This window comes from Pteropus medius, unplaced genomic scaffold (genome assembly GCF_902729225.1).
Source record: "Pteropus medius unplaced genomic scaffold, Ma_sr-lr_union100, whole genome shotgun sequence".
NCBI classification, from domain to species: Eukaryota; Metazoa; Chordata; class Mammalia; order Chiroptera; family Pteropodidae; genus Pteropus; species Pteropus medius.
Genome location: NW_024355205.1, coordinates 27,751,206 through 27,774,256, shown reverse-complemented (window position 1 = coordinate 27,774,256; position 23,051 = coordinate 27,751,206). Strand labels below are relative to the sequence as shown.

The 23,051-nt window shown below is 37.2% G+C and overlaps 1 pseudogene; it reads right to left on the bottom strand.

Annotated features, from left to right (window-relative positions):
- Positions 1-22,521: 22,521 nt before the first annotated feature.
- On the bottom strand, positions 22,522-22,640 carry LOC120599141 (uncharacterized; annotated as a pseudogene).
- Positions 22,641-23,051: the final 411 nt, after the last annotated feature.

Below are 23,051 nucleotides of genomic sequence, written 5' to 3'. Positions count from 1 at the left end.
TCAAAGGCTTGACCCCATGACTCAGTTTGTGACATCTTTGAACAGCATCCTGGATTCAGATTGATCCATGCTGTCCATGGATGGCTGGAGCCTTTGGTGCAACTGCACCACAGTTCAACTTCTCTCTGCGAGATCGTGCTTCTGTCACTTCCTTACATGGGATATTTCCGAGAAGACAGGCCAATAAGCCTCCCGTATGTGAATCTCAGCGTCTGTGTCCAGGAAGTCTGATGGAAGCCTATTTTCACATCGATTTCCCTGGACAGTTGGGGCGATTTAAATTAATAATGCCATGCCACCTTTGGTTTACTATTTATTTAATTTGGAATAAGGATGAGAGATTTCAGGTAAGGGGCAATACAGATATTATGTAACTCAGTATTTTCCTACGGTAGATGGCCAAATAAAAGGAAAGAGAAGTGGATCTTCTCTCTTTGGAACAATTCTAAAGGAAGGCATATAGAGGGTACCCTCTCATTTCTGGGGCTCTGATGCATGCAAAAACTTGAAAGCCACTTGAGCGTGGACCCCTTTGTCTTCAGCATAAGAAGGGCAAAATTGGGACTGCAAGAGCGAAAGTGAAAGAGAGAACATCTGCTTCCCTCTCAATGCTCTCGCTGTTGGATTTCACTCTGGGCTGGCTGTCGTCCTCACTCAGAGTGGGCCATGCACTTCTCAGACCACTTAAGTATGACAGTGATGAGGGAAAGCATGCTATTAGTAATCACTTGTTTTGTGTTCGTGCAAATCAAGAAATGTTGGATAAAACCTCTCTTTTTACTCAGTTCTGGACAATTTCAAATTGAAACATATTTTTACCATCATGAAGAGTGGGCTGGACATCTTAATAATCGACCGAATTTATTTATTATTAGTCTCTCACTACAGCAATGTGGTGAAGTGGCCGGCAGCCCAGCACTACTCATTTTTCCCTTTCTTTGAGGAAGTAGCACAATGATGGGTAACAGACATGGCTGTAGAAAGCTTTCCTTTCTAAAATTCCTGTGACTACATTGAATTGTATGCCAAATATATACATATGTGTAACAAAAAAATGCGAGAAGCGTGTATTTTTCTAGTCTCATTTGATTGCATCAACACGGAGTTCATATTGGCTTTTGCAACAATAGCTAATGAGCCATATGTGGAAAAATCCAGATGTTTAGAGAGTATGCTCCTCTGATCTATTATACGAATGTCCATTTACGACAATGTCTCATATTGTATGGAAAGGAGAAAGCTGCATCATCAATAAAGAAATACAATTGAAGGCTAATTGCTCTGTTGCTATTTGCAAATGTGTGTGTGTGTCGGGGGGAGGTATTTTCCTGCCGAAACTGTTATTTTCAGTATGAAGTGGTGGGATTGGGGGAGAAACATTCATGACTTGCGCTTTCGGGAAATCTTCTAATTGTTACTATGTACGTGACCATGCGTCTGTTTCATTAACTTAAGTTCTCCATTTCGAGTTACCTGCTGGTACCTCAAACACAGCAGTGCAAATCTTAGCTCCTCATTTCACTGTTTTCCCTTTCCGCCTCCCAGTGATCCATCTCGTGGTGGCAGTAGTTTGCTACTTGTTCTCCATGGTCAAAGCTTAGCCCTTATATTCAATTCCTCTCTCTTTTGAACTCGAAAAGTCACTTGGTTGCATCAGTCTTTCTCAGCTCTACCATTAACATTTCTCATGAATTGTTCTTTCCTTTCAATTCTATTTACTAATGACTTAGTCTGAAGTCTTATCTCTTAGTGTGCACTAGCAGCAAGCTTCTTAATTGTTTTTTTCTTAATCCATCCACTCATTTCTTGTACATGAAACATTCTAAAACACAAATCTGATGGTGTGGTGATGAAGATGATGATGATGATGATAGGTACATGAGGGGGAAACTATAATCTCAGTGATTTGCTATTAAAATTAATCAAGATAATATCTGTAAAGAATTTAGCTTTCATATATAAGTAAAATCATATGATATTTGTCTTTCTCTGTCTGACTTGTTTCACTTAGCATGATACCCTCTAGGTCCATTCATGTTGTCACAAATGGTAAGATTTTATTCATTTTATGACTGAGCTATCCCCTTGTATATATGTACCACACCTTCTTTATCCATTGGTGGTCACCAGGTGAGAAGGAGGTTGGAGGAATGGGTGAAAAAGGTGAAAGGGATTGAAGAGTACAAATTGCCAATTATTAAAAGAATCATTGGAATGTAAGGTACGGCATAGGGAATGTAGTCAGTAACATTGTAATAACTGTGTGGTGTCAGATGAGTACCAGACTTATTGGCGTGATCACTTCGTAAGGTATATAAACGTCTTAGCACTATGTTGTACGCTGACAACTAATATGGTATTGTATGTCAACTGTAATCGCAAAATAAATTTAAAAAATGTATTTAGCATAGTGCCTGGAATATAGTGTATCCTGAATAAATATGGACTGTTATGTCTCTCTTTAACTTAGAAACATTGTATTTGTAAATTCTAGTTCTCAAACTCACTTGATTCTCCCTCAAACCTCTGGCTTCTTACATCCGTTCCCAGAACATTCCTCCTCTCTCCTGTGTCCTCTCTATCTTCCACAGGTGACTTCCTATTCATTATTCAATCTCTGTTCAAAATTATGTTTTCTTCTGGGTCTTCGTGAGTATTCAGACTTGTTTAAACCACTTTTCTGTGCTCTCCTACAGAACTTTGTATTTCCGATTCTGAAGTTATTATGTAGTGAAATAGAAAGTCTTTGCACCAAAATGCAGATGGATAAAGAATATGGAGCGTATTCATTTTCTATAATTGATAATGTGCTCCTCAGTGATTCCTCCTCTGGTGAGACATTCTAAATGCTTTAATATAATTTCGTTTTCTAATGCATTTTTAGATGTCATTTGATTTCTTTTAAGTTTATGTCTAGTCTTTCAGACTTCTTCCCTGGTCCCTGTGCCTCCTTGCAAAGGCCCCCACAATGGTCCTTTCTTGCTGACTTGATAAGCCTGGCTCTTGGAGGCTCTGCAGACTCCTCTGAGCATCAGCCGCATGCTGAGCCCCCACTGCAGTCCCACCAGCTCTTACTTTTTGACCTTTTGGGAACCTCTGCACAGCACACTAGGACTTCTGAGCCACCCTCCTGCCATGCAGAAGCAGAGTGCTGCCTCAGATCTTCCTTCTGCCTAACCATGCTGGTGATAATCTGCATTAGCCTATAGATTTACTGGGCTCCAGGGAAAGAGAGGGTGTTGCAAGAAGAGTTTCATCCAGAGGGGAGACAAATTGAAAGAGATATTTGAAAACTATCTCTTTCAATTGAGGGAAGGGTAAAAAGGATAAGAAAAGGTCCCATTTGGGGTTCTACGAAGAGACCTCCTCACATGATGCCCCTCTCTCCAGCCTGGAGTCATTTTGCAACAGCAATAGCAAGCATGTTTAGTCAGAAACAAGGTCTGTGATCATACTCCTCATCTCTTTTTCTACTCAAAGCATTTTCTGACATTTCCTGTTCTTTTTTGCTTTCATTTTACCTTATGCATTTTTCTATTATTGTACCTATGTCATTTGTTGCTCTTTCAAATTTCCGTCTCCTCCTTCTAAACCAGTAGTCCTCAGCTGGAGGTGGTTTTGGCTCCAGAGGACATCTGGTAACGTCTTCTGGAGACATTTTCTATTGTCGTAACCCTGAGTGGGGGTGGGTGGGCTGCTACCAGCATCTCATGGGTTGAAGCTGGGGTGATGTTAAATATTCTACAATGTGCAGGACATTCTCCCACAACAAAGAGTTATCCGGCCCCAAAATGTCAGTAATGCTGAGGTTGACAAATCCTGTTCTAGATTGTAAACTCCTTGAGGCAGGGATTATGTCTTATTTATATCTTCCTCTCTGCTACCTCACACATTGTTTATACTTAATCATTGCATATCAAATGAGTAAATAAATGCATGAAGGGCATGAATGAATGTGTAGCAGACATTTAATTTTCGAAATCCTCTAAATATCTCAATTGGTTTTGCTTGTACTGGTTAATATAAAATTATGTTTGGTAGTTGAGCAGAATAATGATCACACTTAATATCTTTAGGGCTCCAGATACTGGTAAAACTCTTAAAATCCGTATATCTTGTGGAAGAGAGGAAGGAGCTAACAGCAAAATATTAGCAGTCAGCACCAACCCCTTGCCCATTTCCACACCCTGCCCCCCAAAAAAGAGAGAATGTCAAAGCCTGAGAAAGATTTTCTAGCCTGTATCAAAAGAACAAAGTATGCTACTGGATATTTTTACTCAATGATTAAAAAATTTCACTGGAGATGGTTCTATGGATATGTAGCATCTATTTTCAATAATGAGAATTGGTAGTGAAATTATGGTCCACATGGCATATGTGTGCCATTGTATGGTTTGATTGCTTAAGGAGCATTTCCTGAAACAAACCCCGAGTGAGAGAAATAGTGCAACAAGGTGGTTGTGGCAATGGCAGAATTAAGAAGTATGCAAGAGACATAGTGACTCCGGGTTTTTATTATTCTCAGATGGCGCTATCCATTGTTTATGCCCAGCAAACTCAAAGTTCAGGCCCACATGTCCACAGTGCTCCCTCTTAACTAGTTTGTATAGTTTTCTTTTTCATGATGTCTTTCTGACAGTTTTAGGTATTCTTTAAAATATTTGGCATTCCAAATGATTCTCTGTCAAACTGACACGAGTGAAGAAAAGAACAAAAAAGCGTTTAAGAGATTAGGAATTACAAGTTCTGGTTTCTAACGTGGTCCTTTGTATGAAAGAATTCACTTGGGTTATGAGAGGTCTATTTTCATGGGAGTATTACCACTTTAAGAGTAAGTGTTCTATGGATATATGGTAGGTAATCAAGACTTTTTTTTAGATTATTGCTAATAAGTATATTAAATCTTTATTCTGGAGTGACAAAATTTGCAAATACTTAGTTTACACTATCCCTATTAATTAATAACCACCATTTCCTTTTTATCAGACAGCAGTGTTTGGTAAAGTGGAGGAAAGAAATAATTTAGCTGGTGAAGGCTTATATCAGATCAACAGCAGAAAGAAAGTGCCCCAGAGTGGGAGGGAGTCCTGGCTTATTGCATGCTTACCACGTGCCAGCCACACTATGAGTTTTGACCCTCAAACAACCCCAGAGGGGCCTCCGAGGGAAGATATTTATCTTTCATTTTAAGGGCAAGGAAAATGAAGCATGAAAAGGCTGATTCACTTGCCCAAAACCACACAAGTGGCACCTTGTATAATTTGAGCTTGTATCCCCACATATGGAAAAATTGCCTTCTACCAACCTACTGCTTTCTCATAAATAAATAGAGAGGCTGGTGGTTCTCTATCCAGGTTGCATATTACAACCATTTGAGAAGCTTTTAAAGAACACTTATGCCCTAGTCCAACCCCCAGAATGTTTGCTATAATTTGTCTGAAGCCCAGAAAGCTGTTCTTATTCATGTTCCCCGGGTGATTCTAAATTGTTACAAATGCAGAGAACCACTGACCCAGTCCCTAACGTTTATTTTATCCTTTGTATCTGAGCAAGTCTATTTATTTTGGACTTTTTCATGAAGCTTTTACATGAAATTCGCAAGGAATTAAACATGCCATAATTGAGCGACACAGAGAAACTTCTGTATTATTTTCCATAGTAAGGCAAGATGTTTCTTATTAAATCAGTTCAATTAAGTGAGGTTTAGAATTTAAGATCATAGGATTGATCATTAGTCAGGAAACCAAAGGTTAGCAGTGAAATACTTTCAATTTATTCTACCATATCTTTGGAACCAGTTACCAGTGGCCTGGCTCATCAATGGAGAATTCTTGAGGCAACCGAAAAACCACACACAGCTGACCAAGGCCATGAGCCAGTTAGTGCTGGCTCTAGGCCATGTCACCCTTAGTTCAGAGGCAACTCTTCAGCCTATTGTATTCATTTAAAAAATGTGTATCTTATATTAGAATGCCTTTGTCTGTGCTTTCCTCTCTGGTTAAAGTGTTTGAAAGCCATATTATGATGACTTTCATTTTCAAGTGTAGAACCAACAACAATATTTTCTTCTTAGAGGGACAGGTCCCATGACAGAGTCTTAGTATACGTGGAATTATTTGTTCCTTGCAGTATCTCTTCTTCACGTGACTTCTTACCATCCTCTTTAGTGCATGCTCTTTTTATTTTGTAAGTTTGTGCTCTCACTCTTTCTCTTTTTGCCTTTTTCTGCATCATTTTTCCTTTCTCCCTACCTATATCTTAGGTTTTCCAGGAATTTGTGATGTCACCTATGAATCTTATTCATCCCCAGTATGGTGTGTAGGACTAAAGAGGTAAATTGTCCCTGGACTTAGACATAAAATTCTCTAAGTTTTACATTTAATAGTTTTGTGTATTAAGCGAGACATACATCTGAGATTGAGATTTTAGAAATAAACTGCATAAAACTGAAATTTAACAAAGGGTATAGTTATGCCACAAACCAATGTGCTATAAACTAACCTTTGAAAGAAAGGCAACTTAATGTGTCCATTTTTAAAAGAAGAACCCTAAACCAAATGTATCTATCAAATACTAAGAACTTAAGGTATCAGCAAGGCCATGTGCAATAAAATGAAACAAGGCAAGCCTAACCCACGCGGTTCTTGAAAATGGAAATAATGCTCTCAAGAGCTTTATTTTTGTAATAAAAATGATATACTTCTTCAGTATGAAAACTCACATATTACAACTTGACAATGAATTAGAATCACAAAGATCTTCACATGCATTATCCTATTTAATATCCACATCAGATTTATTGTCCTTATTTTATCCTCAGGCTTTTGAGACTTTGCAAAAAAGGTAGAAGAGTTGTGTGCGACCTCCAGGCTTCTGTTTAGACCTTTTCAATAAAATGAGAAGCCTCATGATGACACTATCTCAGACATCAGGGTAGATAAAGAGCTGCAACTGAGATCAGATTACTGTTCTCTCCCGCCGTGCTGACACTCCCACAGACACATGGTCTATGCAATAAGGGCCAGAGGTTGCATACAAGACATCCCTATTGGAAAATCCTCTACAAATAAACATATTTTATACAGTTATATTCGGAATAAAAGAAGAGAAAAACACAGCTCTTCATAAAACTTGAGAGAGTAAGCTGTCCGCACTGGCCTCACTGTAAAGAAAATGTAGCCCTGAGGGAAAATCTAGGTGTATTTTGGAACGCTTTCAGCTTGGCTGAGCCCACGGAAGGTCCAACTGTTAAGAATGCTGAGAGCAGAAGAGCCCCGACTTTCTTTGTCCTCTGCTTACTCATCTGCCATGGGCACCCCTTACCTCCTTCAACTTATTCAATTTCTGTACCCTCCATCTGAAGTTTCCAGATACATTTTTCTGTTTTCTGACATATGACAGACTTGATATATTATTTGATTAAAGTTTATATGATATATTTCTTCATCGTCATTATTATTATTATTATTGCTTTTTTTTGGACCTAGATCAGCTGAGCTGAGATTAGCTTTGACTATTGGTTGTAAAGTTCTTGCTGAAGAAACTGTTATTGAAATGCAGTCTCAAAGAGCATAAGTACCAGGAGAACTAGAAGTAAGGCTGTTAACACGCCAACAAAATGACCACACACGCATATCTTTGGTTGTGCTGTTGTTTCTGAATTTTGGGGTAGAATTATTTCTAGCAGCACTGGAATATAATTTTTTTCTGAAATTATTTGGTTCGAATTTGTATAGAGATTCATTACATAGTGTCCATTAATGATGTATTATACTTTTTTTTTGTCCTTTAGAAACTATTTCAAATGAGACATTCATTATGACATCACTGGCTCAAATTAATGTTTAAGATAGGGATGAGGGGAGAGGAGGAGAATAAACTACCTCCAGAGTAAGTGGACAAAGATGTCAGCTAATTTTGTTCCTTTTCAGTGTGTACCCCCTGTGCGTGTGGCCTATAAGGACAAAGAAGGCTAGAACACCTCACAATACAGACAGCAGATGTCATCTAAGAGAAAACTTTGTGGAGAATGTAGCATTTAGTCTGGAAAATATAGTTGAGTTTGGATTTTGATAGTTATAAGTGCAAGAAGGGAGCGAATAGTGAGAATAGAAAGATAGGACAGAGAATGCAAAGTCAGGGAGGTGAAGAATCTTCAGAAACCGGAACATGAGATACATATGAACATGTCGCTTTGCGAAACGAGATTGAAAAATTTGCTATTGGTGACTTTCCGTGTGTTATGGGAGAGGACGTGCTATTTCTCTGCTGGTAGAGATTGGAGAAACAGATTCTGGTATGAAATCAAAAGCTCAAAAAAAGTTCACCTAGAAGTTACAGATCATCTGGTCTAACTTTCTTTCTTCAGAGATAGAAGTATCTGTGTACTGATTATAAACAGAGTGTTGGAGTGAGGAGGTCGGGGGAAAACAGACTCAGTATTGGCTGCATGATTTACTAGCTCTGTGAACTTGGATGAATTATCAAACTTTCCTAAGCTTCATTTTCCACATCTGCAAAACAGAAATAAAAGGCTGTTGTGAGAAGAAGGGAAACAACGTATGTAGTACTTAGCTTAGTGGCTGGAAGATAGCAAATACTCAAAACACATTTGCTATGATTATTACTGGTAGTGGTATTATTACCCATGATTTCAATGCTATGGTCTCTCTCTCTTCTTTGCTGTGCTTTTACTGAAATTGTACGAGGCGACTAGCGTCAGTGGTCAACTTTCCTGACCTCAGGACAATTTAGTAAATGCTGAGTCTATGTCACTCTGGCTTCCAAGTATGGAAATGGTGGAAGTAACACAGAGGTAGGTAGGATTCATCCCCAAACTCTCTGTTTTAAATGTTACTGACATAAGTATTTTCTAGACATCTTAACAAGCTTTAAATCTAAAAGAATAAGGCAAACACTTCTTTTTTTCTTTCCAACCATCAAAGTACTTTTATTAAGTCACCAGATGAGCACTTTCTAAGGAAAAAATAGTTATGTGTGGTTTGGATATTAAGCATTGACTCAGGCCTATGAAGGAGAATGCCAAGCTATGCCTGCTGACACACAAGTAATAATAATAGAAAAAATCAAGACTGCCCCAAGTTTGCTAAATAAAGCCATACGTTTGGAGAAGCACAATACACCAAATTCTTATATGCTCCTTTCTCCCCACCCAAGATTGTCCTCTTCATTGACCACCAGCATTATATTTTTTCCTTCCAATACACATATTTTCCCAAGTTTCACAGTTGCCACAGTCTTCTCCCAAGTGTTCCATATTTTTGGACAGTGCTAGTCATAGGTAATATTAAGCAATCCTTCGGAAAGCAAGCCATTGCAAATGATTTTTTAGGATAGGAATTTCATAGAGACTATATGTAGTTGTTCTTACGTTAGGGATTAATTACTTTTATAAGACAAACAATGACTGCAATATAAGCTTTGAGGGACTGACTCACTAAGGAAACAAGACAGGTTTGGAAAACGAATCCCTTGCCATTGACGCACACGGGAGAACATTTTTTAAAAATGGTAATCTGAGAAATTTAATTGCCATGTAACGGTTCACATAAAACTGATACTATCAGTAAACGTGCCATAATTAAATATTCTGTGATTCTGTGTCAGTTTCTAAAAGATTACATTGCACAACCAGGTGTTTAGAGTTCTCAAATGAAAGAAAAGTCACTTAGTTTTCAACTATTTGGGTTAGTTTTCCTCTCCCTGGAAAGTCATTCTGCATACCTACAAAATGATTTAAAGATGAGACAAACTTAAGAGATGAAAAAGCAAGGAAGAAATGTTTATCTGTTGTGTTCCACTTTTATGTTGTTGGATTCCTTCATCTTTCTGTGCTTCATTTTCTTTTTCAATTTCTAAAATGGGAAGGACTTTTCCAGAGCTACTGCTTTGGGGGGAGTTACCCAGAACTTTTTCGGGAACCACTATAAGTGGAGATTGGGAGAAGAAAGGAACTCACGTGATCTTCAACCAGGAAAAAGTCATGTTATGTGTTGGACTTTTATTGATTTCGAACAAAGTATTCTTTGAAAAAATATCTTTAAACCAATAGACTGCTAGGTAATTTCTAGGTCTCTTGTATTAAATCTATGTCTTCGGTGACTACTTAGAAGCATCTAAGAGGAAAAAAAGAGAAAAGTAAAGAAATTGATACAGTTAGGAATCTTTAAAAAGAGCCCCTTTTACTAATTTTTTTTCTTCAAATATTTATGTATTTTTCTTAGCTCAAAAGTAATATGTCCTGGTTGAAAAAAGGTAAAAGAAAGGTTTTACAAACACCCACATTCTTTCACAGATCCGCTGCTCTTGATAGTGCTTCATTTTTAATAACAAGTTGTTAGGCAAGTGCCCATTTTTTATTTCATTGTGCATTCTTATTACTTGGCTTTCCCAAGTAAACAAGCCCACATCTTCGTTGTGGCTCTTTTTCCTATGTCAATATTGGGATCATTCTATCAGCCAAGAGATCCTATTACCTAGGAAACCATGAAAGCTAACACTTATGCTCGCAGATGCTTAGGTACATATAAGTGCAAAAAGAATATTTAATCACTCACCCAACTTCCTTTCTCGTCTCAGTACATAGTTGTGGTTGATGGGCAACTGGTAAGAGTGTTTGTGTGTTTGTGTGCGTCATGAGAAGAAAAGGAGAGGAAATGGGAGGCAATTTAGTGTGCTGGAAAGTCATGGAATTCCATGTTTTATGTCGTGTAGATGATGCATTGTAGATTGAGTGACATTATTGTGAAACTCTGCTCAGTCACAATTTTCCTTGAAGTGAATTTGGTGCAGCTTTTCCATTTCAGTGTTTCAAACCCCATGACAGTGTGTCCTTCATAACCTTGTCTAAGAGGAAACTGACAAATTCTGATGAGTAAAATGCAATCCACTCACCTAAGATAAACATGCAGAAGGCTTCTCAGTGGAGCCTATGCCATTAGAATCTGTTTCATTGTACCCAGTTGCCAAATTAGAATTGGGAACAAAAGTTTCAAAATAGGGGGATTTTGCTCTTATTTTAGAAAACCTACCTTTTAGAATTTCAGGCTATGCTCACTCATTTGACTTTATATGTGCCTGCAATGATGACCATCTCATTTCCTGTTATAGCTACTGCTATGTGGCTCTCACTGTGGACTCTGCCAATTCTTTAACATATTCTTTCTCTGAGATTCGAACACCTCTATGCCATAATCCAGCTGGTTTTTACTTTTCAGTTAGTCCCACTCTGATCTTCTTTCCAGTGCTCCTAAATTAGGCTGTTTTTGCTTTTTTTCTTTTATCCAAACTTCCACCTTATGCTTAGAGAGGCAGTATACTATATACAAGGAAAACCCTGGGTTTGATTCAGAAGACCCAGATTGGAGTCTTGACTATTTCCCACCTTGAATGTTTGACCTAAATTTCCTTATCTGTAAAATAGTGTAACATCTATTATTTTTACCCCATCACTCTTGAATTATCAAAATGAGATGCTCTGGAAATTAAGAAGCAGTAATCAAATAATAATAATAATAATAACAATAATTATTATTATTCCACTTCTAGTAATTGAGTTGCTCTTATTTTTCTGTGATCCGAGGCTAATTTGCTCTACAGGAAATTATCAGAGATTAGAATAGACCTATGCCCTTGCTGGCCTTCTCAGAACCTAGTAATCAGACCCTCTGAGGCCTGATACTATGATTAGGACTTAAGTCTGGTGCAAGACTTGCTCAGCATTGATAACCTGCCTTTCTGGGTCTTTGTCTACACCAGGCTCATGTTGTACTCTGCCTGCCTAAATATATGTGTGTGTGTGTGTGTGTGTGTGTGTGTATCTCATCATTTTGATGAGATGAAGGTATGAAGGGAGGAATATATACAGCATATTGTATATATTTCCTTTATTAGAATCCGATCTCCACAGAGGGGACAATATGCTGTATATATCCCTGCCTTCATACCTTAGCACAATATTTGGTGCATAGTAAATGTGCAATAAAGAGTTGTTAAATAAATTGCTTATTGCATGTTGTATGGTATAATGTTATTTATTCCATGTATTTTAAAAATATTACTAGTGGTATGAATTGAGTTATGTTCCTCCAAAAGATATGTTGAAGACCCAATCCCAAATACCTCAGAATGTGACCTTATTTGGAACTAGAGTTGTTACAGGTGTGATTAGTTAAGTTTAAATGAGGTCATACTGTGGCAGGGTAGGCAGAGGGGTGAATGTGGGGTATTTACTCTACTAGTTTCCTACCTAACAGGTCATGGGTTGGCTGTCTCCTCCACCAAAGGCCCATGGCAGATGGCTTTCTCTATATGGTCACCTGTTCTGGGAATCTCACTCTACTCTTTTCTCTTTCAATTTGGGAGTGGTCCCTACTCTTGTTACTCCCGGAACAACACAGTGCTGCAAGCTTTGGTTTTGCCCATACCGTTAGAAAAATTCTTGTTCATCTGAAATTGTCTATTCTGAGAGCGCCATTGTTTTTTGCTTGGAGGCTGGTTGATCTAGTTATTGAAGAAGACACACAATAAGCACCTAAGCATATTTTTAAATGAACAGTTTATAAATTAGTTAATATCACATTAATGGAATTACTATTACTTCTAAAGAAATAAATCAGTACATTTTCTTTTCTTTCAATAATCTGAATGAGGACTTAAAAAATAAGTTACTTTAGTACAGAATCTGGTTCAATTAGCTACACAAAGCAAGGACAACTACTTTAAGGATCACATTGTCTTATGGTTATGGAACAAATGGGAAGTTTTGAAAGGACAACGTAATCATGGTGTTGATTGATTTCATGTGGCTTTGAGATTTTCTGGCACAAGGAAGATCACTACTGTGTATGGTTTCCACGTGATTGGCGTGTAATGCCAAAATGCAGATTCCTTCTTTCTCTTAAGTGCACTTGGAATTGTAACTCAGGACTGAGATCTTGACACTGGCAAATGGGATTGACTCATTTCTATTTGTCCAAGAAGTAATACATGCCATTAAAAGACTCCTCTCTCTCTGGCTTTCAACTAAAGAGCCCAAAATTAGATTGTATTCTGGGATTGAAGAATTTACAATCTTATACTCGGATCATTGTTTATATTGTATTCTTACACATGTGATATCACTTTTCTTTAATGCATATGTTGTTGATAAAGGCTGAAATTTTGATTACATTTTGAAGACAACATATTTTAAAAATAATATTTTCTAAAACCTTCAATGGTGAAGAAAAGTAGGCAGTAACAATTATTTTCAGGACAGAGTTATCTAAATTATTTCTACTGGATAAATTCAAACTCCCTGGTTTTACCTTACTAAATTTGCCTCTTAATATTCCCTAAGATCTTCAAATGGGACTTGATGAATTTAGCTGAACATAATACAGTAATCTCTTCTCTCTACCTATGGTTAGATTTCTGTAAACCTTTCAATCCAATGGGGAAAAATAGAATTGAGGAAATGAGATCATGAGTGAAACCATCAAAATTCTGAGTATATGTTTATCAAAGTAGAACCAAGAAAAACAGTCCATCAAGTAATGCATCATTACATGTAACTTCATTTGGTAATTAATAGCATAAAGTGGATACATATTCATGTATCATCCTTTGATCACCAGTAACTTTTCAGTATTTCCTTTCCCCATATTCTAAATATAATTTGTAAACATTTGTTTTGTTTGATGCCATTAAAATACTGTACAGTTTGCCCTCTGTGTCTGTGGTTCCACATCTGTAGATTCAACCAAACGAAATCAAAGATATTTGAAAAAAAATTTATGTTGTTGCTCATGTGTACTATGTTGTCAGGCCTAAAATAATTGCATCTGTACTGGACGTATACAGAATTGTTCCCTTGTCATTATTCCCTAAACAGTACAGCATAACAACTTTTACATTGCATTCACATGATGTTAGGTGTTATAAATAATCTAGAGATGATTTAGAGTATATATGAGGATGTGCCAGTGTATATGCAAATACTACCCCATTTCACGTAAGGGACTTGAGCATCTGTGGATTTTGATATCCGTGGGGGTCCTGAAACCATTCTCCCAGAGACATCAACTGTAGCGTTTTTCTGTGTCTGTCCCCCCTCCACATGTTCAAGGACTTTCTAATTTTATGAATTGAAATTACTCTTCATTATTTCGGTTTCACTGTGTTTCCTCATACACTCACATGCTTGCCTGAGTTGGGATATCTATTTCTCAACCTCCATTTCCCAGTGCAGGCCCGAGTGATGCTAATTCTGAACATGACAACTGCATTACAAAGTCCATCCCCACCCATAACCTTAGGGATGTTTCCACCCATAAACCAAAAATTTCAGTTGCAGGGCTTGAGAGAGCACTCTCTGAGCTCCATTTCTCTCTCCTGCAGTTTCATCGCCTTGCTTCTCCTCTCTTCACCTTGTGATTTACTGCTGCTTCCTTTTCTCAACTTGTAGTTTCCTAGGTCTCTAACTATCGGCAGCGGGAAGAACCTGAAATTCATGTGCACAGAAACTAAAATGCCACTGAGGACACAGAGTGCAGAGTAAATCCATCCGTACTAGAATTTCACCCAAAGGGGAACTTGAGATTGGGCATGAGTGATTATTCTACACATTTTTAGTAGGGCCTTTTGGCTTTTTTTCATAGTCTTGCCTCTTCTCAGAACAGACTTTTATTCTTCACCATCTGGGAAATGTGTATATTCACCCCTTAAACCCAAGTCAGATGCCACTTCCTGTAGGGAAACTTTTCCAGCTCCTTCAGGCAGAATTAATCAACTCCTCTGTGGCCATATAGACTTTAGGTGTCTTTTGTTACAAGAATATGTTTTATTTTCAGTACCTACTATGTGCTTGGTGCTTACCACATTGTATTAATATACGTTTGTTTGTCTATCTCACTTATTTGACTTTGAACTTTTCCAAAGCAATGATATTAACCTCACAGGGTTTAAGATGCTGGCATCTGGCATAACATAAGAACAAATGCTGTTTAAGTAAATGAGTAAATATTTGAATGAGTATTCTGACTGAATTAGTTAGACTATTTAGTAGACAAATGTAAAAACTAATTTATTAAATATATTAATACATTAATAAATTTATATATTTACAAATGTTAATTTTTTATTTTTACTTCTATTGCATATATTTTTATCTTTAGGTTTTATTAGCTAGATCAAAAATTCTGTAAAAATCAAAAATGATTCATTATTATACTCTCAGCTCAAGATACATGATGTCCAGTAGGCACTTACTGCATATTTTTAGAATTTGTGAATAAAGACTAAAAACACAACAATGTAGAATTGAGATAACTCAATCTTCAATACTTTTTTTCAATGGAAACCAACACATTTTATTTTTATTCTTTTCAACCCAAGCTAAATCTCTTAGTTCTACATCACTTTGATAAGTAACTGGACATGGAAAAGGTGAAAGTATGGACAGAGAGAGGAGATATAATCCATTTAGAGTCAATCAGAAGACTTTAGTTTGAAAAATTTCTTTCGGCACATGAGAAACCAACGGTTTGAAACCAAGGTAAACCCGTGGGTGGAACTGATTTGCACATTTAAAAACTGCCTCAAACTGCATGCATCACCTGACTATTTGTCAAACCATTGCCTTGCTTTTTCTTATGCCTAATTTGTTTTTGAAGGAAAAGTGGTATTTTGCTGAGAAGAAAGATATGTTTTCTCTCCATGGATATTTGTCTTTCTTACTTCTGTTAAAATTATAGCTGTTGATAAGGTCCAAGACTCTTGCGATGGTGACTTTTGGTATAGCTATTGATAAGAATATTGTACGTGCTAAGGAAACATATGCACAGACAAAAGTGCACATGGTGTACCCACAGCCAGTTACACAGAATGCTCATGCATGCATCTGTTGCCCATTAATTTTCTTCCTGCTCTTTGCATCATTCTTTTGAAGAAGCTCCAACAGCCTATTGCTTTGCCCAATTGTTTATAATGTCTATAAATCAGGAAATTGAACCAAATAAAACATCTAGGTTGTGTTTGCAAAAAATCTGAATATTTTGGTTTTGTTTTATTTTCCCAGGTTTAGAAAACATAAGATTGAGCTCTGCTTGAAGCTTTTTTTTTTTTTCCCCCTAGTTACTCATCTTTTGGGAAATTGCTTACTTTCTTCTGCCAGTTAGTAGGTTCAAACCACATTTTGGTGTATTGCTCAGTTTGTTTTTGTTTCTGCTATAAATGTTGACAGTTTTTCTTAAGAGTCTTGTGAGTAGGCAAAACAAAACAAAACATAACTCTAACAACTACACCCTTAGAAATCAGATAAAAGTGCCTGATGAACAGGGCTACCTTCTAGCACCTGTTTTTAACTTTCAGCTGTGACATTTTTAGCAATAGCTGTAGTACATCAATTAAACTGTGTTCAGATTTGAGCTCTCAATGAACTGAATTTGAAATATTAGTATTTCTATTAGAAACCCAGGTAAAGAGGACAGTTGGGGAAGGAATCCAAGATTTCAAGTTTGATTTATTGACTATGTATGTCAACAATATGCTTTTGATTTGCAGAGTAACGTGAAAAATACTCAGAATCTGTGCTTAGGTCAATTATGAGTCTGTATTTTGTGTCACAGACATCGTATTCAATCTTTCCACTTTATTTCCCAGTCACTGTTTTATAGAGGGATATAGTAGACAAGAAAGGACATCTAACAGCCTGAGTGAATCAGTTACATAAAACATTGATGAGATGCAATGAATAACACAACCTAAGAGGGAAAAAAAAAATCCTTTTTTTTTTTTTTTAATTAAAGGTTAATAGACTACTTGTCCCAACTTGGCAGGTCTACACAATGTGACCACAAATTCAGTGATAATCTATGGCAACTTGACTTATATCATTTTTTTATTCATGTGATCTTGGTCTTAATATAAATATATACCCAAAGAATTTGTGTTTTTAGGTGAATAAACTATTTCCATGATTCAGCTACACAGTTAAGCAAAGACGCTAAATGTATTATTTACAACAAAAGTAACTGATTTATACCACTTGTGTTTGCATAGAGCTAAACAGTTTATAAAATAATTTCACCTCCATGACTCACTCTAGTGGAAGAATAAGGATTAATAGACTCATTGTGTGGATCAGGCCTCCAAGGATCGACATAATCCATTGGTTCATGACCAAGGTGAAAAGAAAACCAAGACGCCTTCCAAGGCTTATATCATAGTCCTTTTTTTTAGTGTCTGAAAATATACTCACTGCATAAGATGCATAAACTTAAGTTCCATGGCCACCTGTTAAGAAACAGTTTTTAAAACTTAGGCTTCTCCCTCTTATCAGTGAAATGGAATTTGAAAAAACCATAAGGCAACAAGAGATCCTGATATTTCTTCAGAATCCTGAAATTAGGACATCATTCTCTCCACAAGACATTTTGTGTGCTGTGCATGAAACATTTTCATAGGGACAATACCAAGATTTTGGCAATTTGCAGATGGTTGAGTCTGTCACTGAAGAGTAACTTCATTGAAAAACATTCCATTTAGTGAACAGAATCAGTTAAACCGCTTGGTTTCTTAGGAACATACGTTTCCCAAACTGATATTTCAATGACTGAATACCAGCTCCAGGAAAGGTGTCAGTAGGTGCTTCGAAAACAAATTGTGCAGAGTCACCATTTTGGGAGAAGGGGACACATAGATTCTGGAGATTTAAATGATATTAGTTTTGAAGTAAAAAAAACAAACAAACTATTAAATGTTTTCCTAGTGTTTCTCCAACTTATTAGAATACACACACATAAATATAGGTACATTTATATATATAAGGATGTATATAATTTATTAATGTATATTAACTAATATATATTAATAATTTGAGGAATTGAGTTTGGGAAATGTTGGAAAAAGGATTCATTTTCTTACTGATTGTTTTAACTTTGCGTTATCATAGCATTTTATAAGATTTGTGAATTCTACTATGTATATAATTTTTAAATATTTCCATGCCACTATTAAATCAGACTTATTGAAAATACAGATGAGACAGAGATTCAAAGTACAAGAGAAACTTCTTGTTTCAATGTATACATTTCTGCTTATATTATTTTCTGTTCCTCTAAAGAAGCTTCAGTCTGAACTTACTGACTTAAAACCTCGATCTGGAATTCCAGTTCTCTGCCCTCCGGGCCTATATGCCCTCTCAAATTCTCTCTCTCTTTCTTTTTTTTTTTACATAATTGAATTCAACTCAACACCACCAATCGACTGGATATAATGGACTATTTCATCCCCAAACAGCAAAATATACATTTTTTTTTTCAAATTCGCTTGAAACATTCACCAAGATAGATCACATTCTGGACCATAAGACATACCTTAAATTTCAAAGACTAGAAATCATACAGCATCTGCTCTCAGATCAGCTTATTTCCTTATTACATGATCACATTTGGGAATAATATCTTTCCTTCCTGTTTGGTAGGATCTGAATCTTTTAAAGCTATTTCCACTGGGGTCTTTGTGTACACCAGACTTTTAAGTGTCAGGTGAGAAGTCCCAAAGCAGTCCCAGGTGCCTGTTAAGACGTGGAGGCATAGCCGTCAGCAACCCTCACAGCAGCTCTTTCATGGAAAGGCCGTCCCTGCTTGTTATCCGGAGGATGACTGACTCATGGTGTTCCATGCTTTGTGTCCTTTTTGTTCCTTGGCCTGTGACTCACCTCCACCATGCTTTTTCCACTTTTAGCTTCATTTCTCCCAGCTGTGACTTGTGTTCCTGGTTTCATCCTTGGCTTCCAAGTCATTGTTTTAATCCATTTTCTGCTTCTGATTTATTGCTGATGTATCTTTCCTGCTTTACCCTCTGCCCTTGGCCATGGCTCTGACTAACTGTAAATTGCTGATCAAGGGCTGGTCGCTATTGCCTTGAGTGCTCTGACTCTTATGACCCTGGCACCACGATAACCTCGTTTGTGCTGTCACGATAGCGATAACTTCCTTTTCCCGAGTTATTAGCGAACATGTGCCTTGTCCTTCTTACTTGCTATTTGTCAAACAGTGCTTGCTCTGGTGAACAAGGCCTTCATAATGCAAGAAAAATTAGACTAGGTTTAAGGGATTCTGAAGAGTACGAATTATACTAAAATAGAATTTAGTGTACAAACACTGTTAGTTTCAGCAAATACTGGTCTCCTTCAAGGTGTTCTTGTGTTCTTTGTTAAATTATGTCACGAGTTGCTCATAGTCTCTCATTTAGCTGTGCCTGGTCCTAAAGGAGGCAGATTACAGGAGACCAGAGAATAAGTGAATACTTATCATGAGACAGTAAGAAATGCTGCTGTTACAAAATGGTTATGTAAGACAAGGCTTGGTATTGAGAGAAGGATGACGAGATCCGGAAATGCAAATGAAGAAGGACGTTTTTCTTTCTCATTCTTTCTTTTCTTCTTTCTTCCTACTATCAATATTTATACATTTTTAATGAGCAAAAATGGGATAAATACATTTAAGTTTAAGATAAAATACAAACGATCAAGTCATGCCTCCAGGAATGTTTCTATTTTGCTTCATGTGCTGCATATATTCTGTTATGATGGAGAGAGAAAGCTAAGATGAGCTAATTCACATTAAACACTGTCCAAGAAAACTATGAGCACATTTGTGTTAACCCAAAATGAGTAGTAGAGGAGATAGATTTAAGTCGGGAAGGAAAGCAGAAAACTAAATGAAAAGTTGTGATTGCTCTAACCTCTGTCGCCACCAATCTTTTCAGCTGATCACCTCTTACTTCACTTCCACCTCCCGGTCCTCTGGCAGGGAATAAACTGTGGCCTGCAGAGACGTGCTCCAAACTGGGTTCCTTCAGCATGATCTACAGAGCTTTCAAACAGGGGAGGAATCCCGAAAGCATTGCTAATTGCTGATCTCTCAAAGTCTAAGGCAATAAAAAGAGAGCAGGGCCTCTGCTTCACAAAATGTAAGAGGCAGGCATAGTTTACATGCCAGACTGTAGTGGAAACAGACAAGAGCAAAAACATATATAATTCTTATAGAAGTGATTTTAACAAGAACAGAAACAGAGCATGCAATCCTACTTAGTGCATTCTAACCCTCAAATAGATTTTCAATCTTTCTATTTCTACCACTTTCCAGACTTTTGTATAGTGGACAAAATGTGAGTCATAATGGACTAATGAATAACGTTTCATTTCACAAAACATTTATATAACATAATGGCTTTCAGACTGAGCGATTCTAGTGGGCTGTGTTCTCAAAACACCTCCTTCTTCCTTCTGGTCTTGTAACCTGATAAGCCCACTCTGCCCTGCCTCTCAACCTCCTATTGGGTTCTTATGCACATGTCACACAGACCTTACCAGAAGAAATAATACTGCAGGGCTTGCCATATGTCCTCAGTAGGGCCAACTAGAGTAATTTTTTTCAGTTAACATATCAACATGTGGGGAGAAAACTCTTTCATATGGAAGACTGTGAAACTGGATTGCTGGCAAACATATTTTCTACTAGACTGGGAGAAGCTGCCTGCAGAAAGAAGCCAAGACAGAGGGTAGTGAAAGGGATCTTGATGCCTGTAGTTCTTCCTTCCATCTGATGAGTTACACCAATGGTATTTCCAGCTGCATGAGCTGTGGATTTCTCTTTTACACTTGTGATAATTTAAATAAGACTTCCATTACTTGCAACGAAAAGAGTCCTAATATAGAGTGACAATAAATTTAAGGAAAAGTTGAGCTCAGTTTACCTCCCTACATTTGTGTTTGGGAGTGAGGGGAGGGGATGTAGGGAATAACCTCAGAGGGTGTCCCAACATGCCAGAGGATGACATGTTGGGCTTATGTGTCCATTCGGGTCTGAACCCCTCTGTAAACAGGACCTGAGGAATTTATTTTAATGCCTCAGGGCCAAACACTGTTGGTACAGGGCAAATGCTTAGTTAATGCTTAATGAGTAAAATGAATCTAGGAATAAAAATATATATTTCTGCAAGTACAATTTGGTTTGATGACGTCGGCTTTGTGGAAAGAGTAGATATGAGGTACATTTTGTCATGGAGCTCACTGTCTCTTCTGTTAAAATCCAGAAACCAATCCTTCATGGGGGTGAGTGAGGAGGCAAACAATTTACTTGTGACTTTACTCAATCCAGCAACCTTGAAGTGAAGAATATGGCTTTAGTAGAAATCAAGTAGTTTTTTTGTTTTGAAATTGAATCTTAATTGTACCTAATATGGTCCTTATGGGTTTAGGGAAAAATGCATAGATCAGTATTGCCTGGCACAGAGAAAGTACTCAATAAATGTAAGTTATAATTAGAAAAACAAACCTACAATAAAAAACAAATAACACAGAAAAAGTCATGGCCTTTGTTCCATTGACAAGTTGCTTATCAATCATCAAATTGTCCAGATCTTGATCCCTTAAATATAAGATTGCATCCAAGAAAGAATGGGCCCTACTGTATACTTCTCCACCTCCTCCCCTTCTCTCAGTTTGCATACAGCTTTATCTCTGTTTCCAAACTCCTGATTTTGAAATTATGTGTAAGCAAGGCTTGGGGACACAATGAGTGCCATATCGTCATAGTTTATTTGGTTTCCTCCAAATAGTGGAAGACTCTGTTCCTGATAGTGTCTGTGAACAACCAAATTTCTTTAGAATTCAGCCAGTGATTAACATCTACTTCTCTTTCTGCTTCTCCTATGACATCTATGAGTGGGTATACACTAAGCTTCCTTGTTCTCTGTCTTCTGCTTGAACGCAGCCAATGGGGGAGGGTCTTCAGTGGGAGATCAGAAGGTAGAAGAAGAGAGAGGATGGGATATTGATTTCCTCAGCTCTCTCCCTGCTGGCCTGCAGTAAAGGACTGGTTTCTCACTTTACTGCAGGCCACTAGTCTCTAGGAAATCAGTTTCTTCTATACCTACTGCTGAAGTTACCCCTGGCTGGGATCTAGAAACAGAGCCCTTACTTCTTACTTCAGCTCTGTCTCCTTATATTTCTTGCTTGGGATGTTTCAGTGTTCATTTTTGATTTCTTTTAACCTTTCCCACTGTTTGTAAATAGTCCCTTCATTTAACTTTTCTCAGTTACTCTATTGGAGTGTACCATCTACTTCTGGCTGGAACTCTGTCTGATGCAGAGCCTATTAATTGCCAACATTTCTTAGGTAAATGATTTCATTTAATCTACACTTCAGTACCCGTTAGCAGTCCATGCTACTTGGATAAGCAAACTAGAACTCAGAGAATTGTATTAACTTGTATAAAGGCACCTATCTAACAAGCAGAAGAGCCTGAATTCAAAGCCAGATCTTCGGAATTCTTGTTCAGGGATGTAGCCACTAATACATGCTGTCCTGTCTTTTTTTATTTTTATTTATTTTTATTTTTTATTTTTTTAAGTAAGGCAGCCCTTAGTTGACCTCACAGATCACGAGGACCTTGTCAGCTTACAATCTCTTATTCTTTTTTAATTTTTAATTTTTAATTTCTTATTTTTTATGCCTACAGCACCTGGTCTTACTAGGTGGTCTCCTATCCAGGTACTAACCAGGCCTGACCCTGCTTAGCTTCTGAGATCAGATGAGATAGGGCTTGTTCAGGGTGGTATGGCTGGAGACTGTCTTGTCTTTAGTTCCAAGTGCTTCCACCAGTTCAGAAAAATTCAGGGGATTTATGTGCTTCTGTCCAATATATTTAAGGAACGATCCGATTTAGTACAACAACTTGTCTATTTATAAAATTCTTAAGAAGTAAATACATTCAAGTTTCTAAAAATACGCATGCAGCATTACCTAAGTATTCACTTTATTATGTCTTATACTTGATTACTAGAGCCTTAAACTTATTTTTTCCTCCCTGTATTGGAATAATTGTTAGAAGAAATTTAACTGACTCACATTGAAGACTCCTTGTCCAAAAATCCTTACAAGAATTCATTTGTTCTATAAATGTAATTTCATATTTTCTTTATTTCTAATTATTTGAATCAACCTTTACCCCAAATTATTTTACTTGCATCACTGAATATC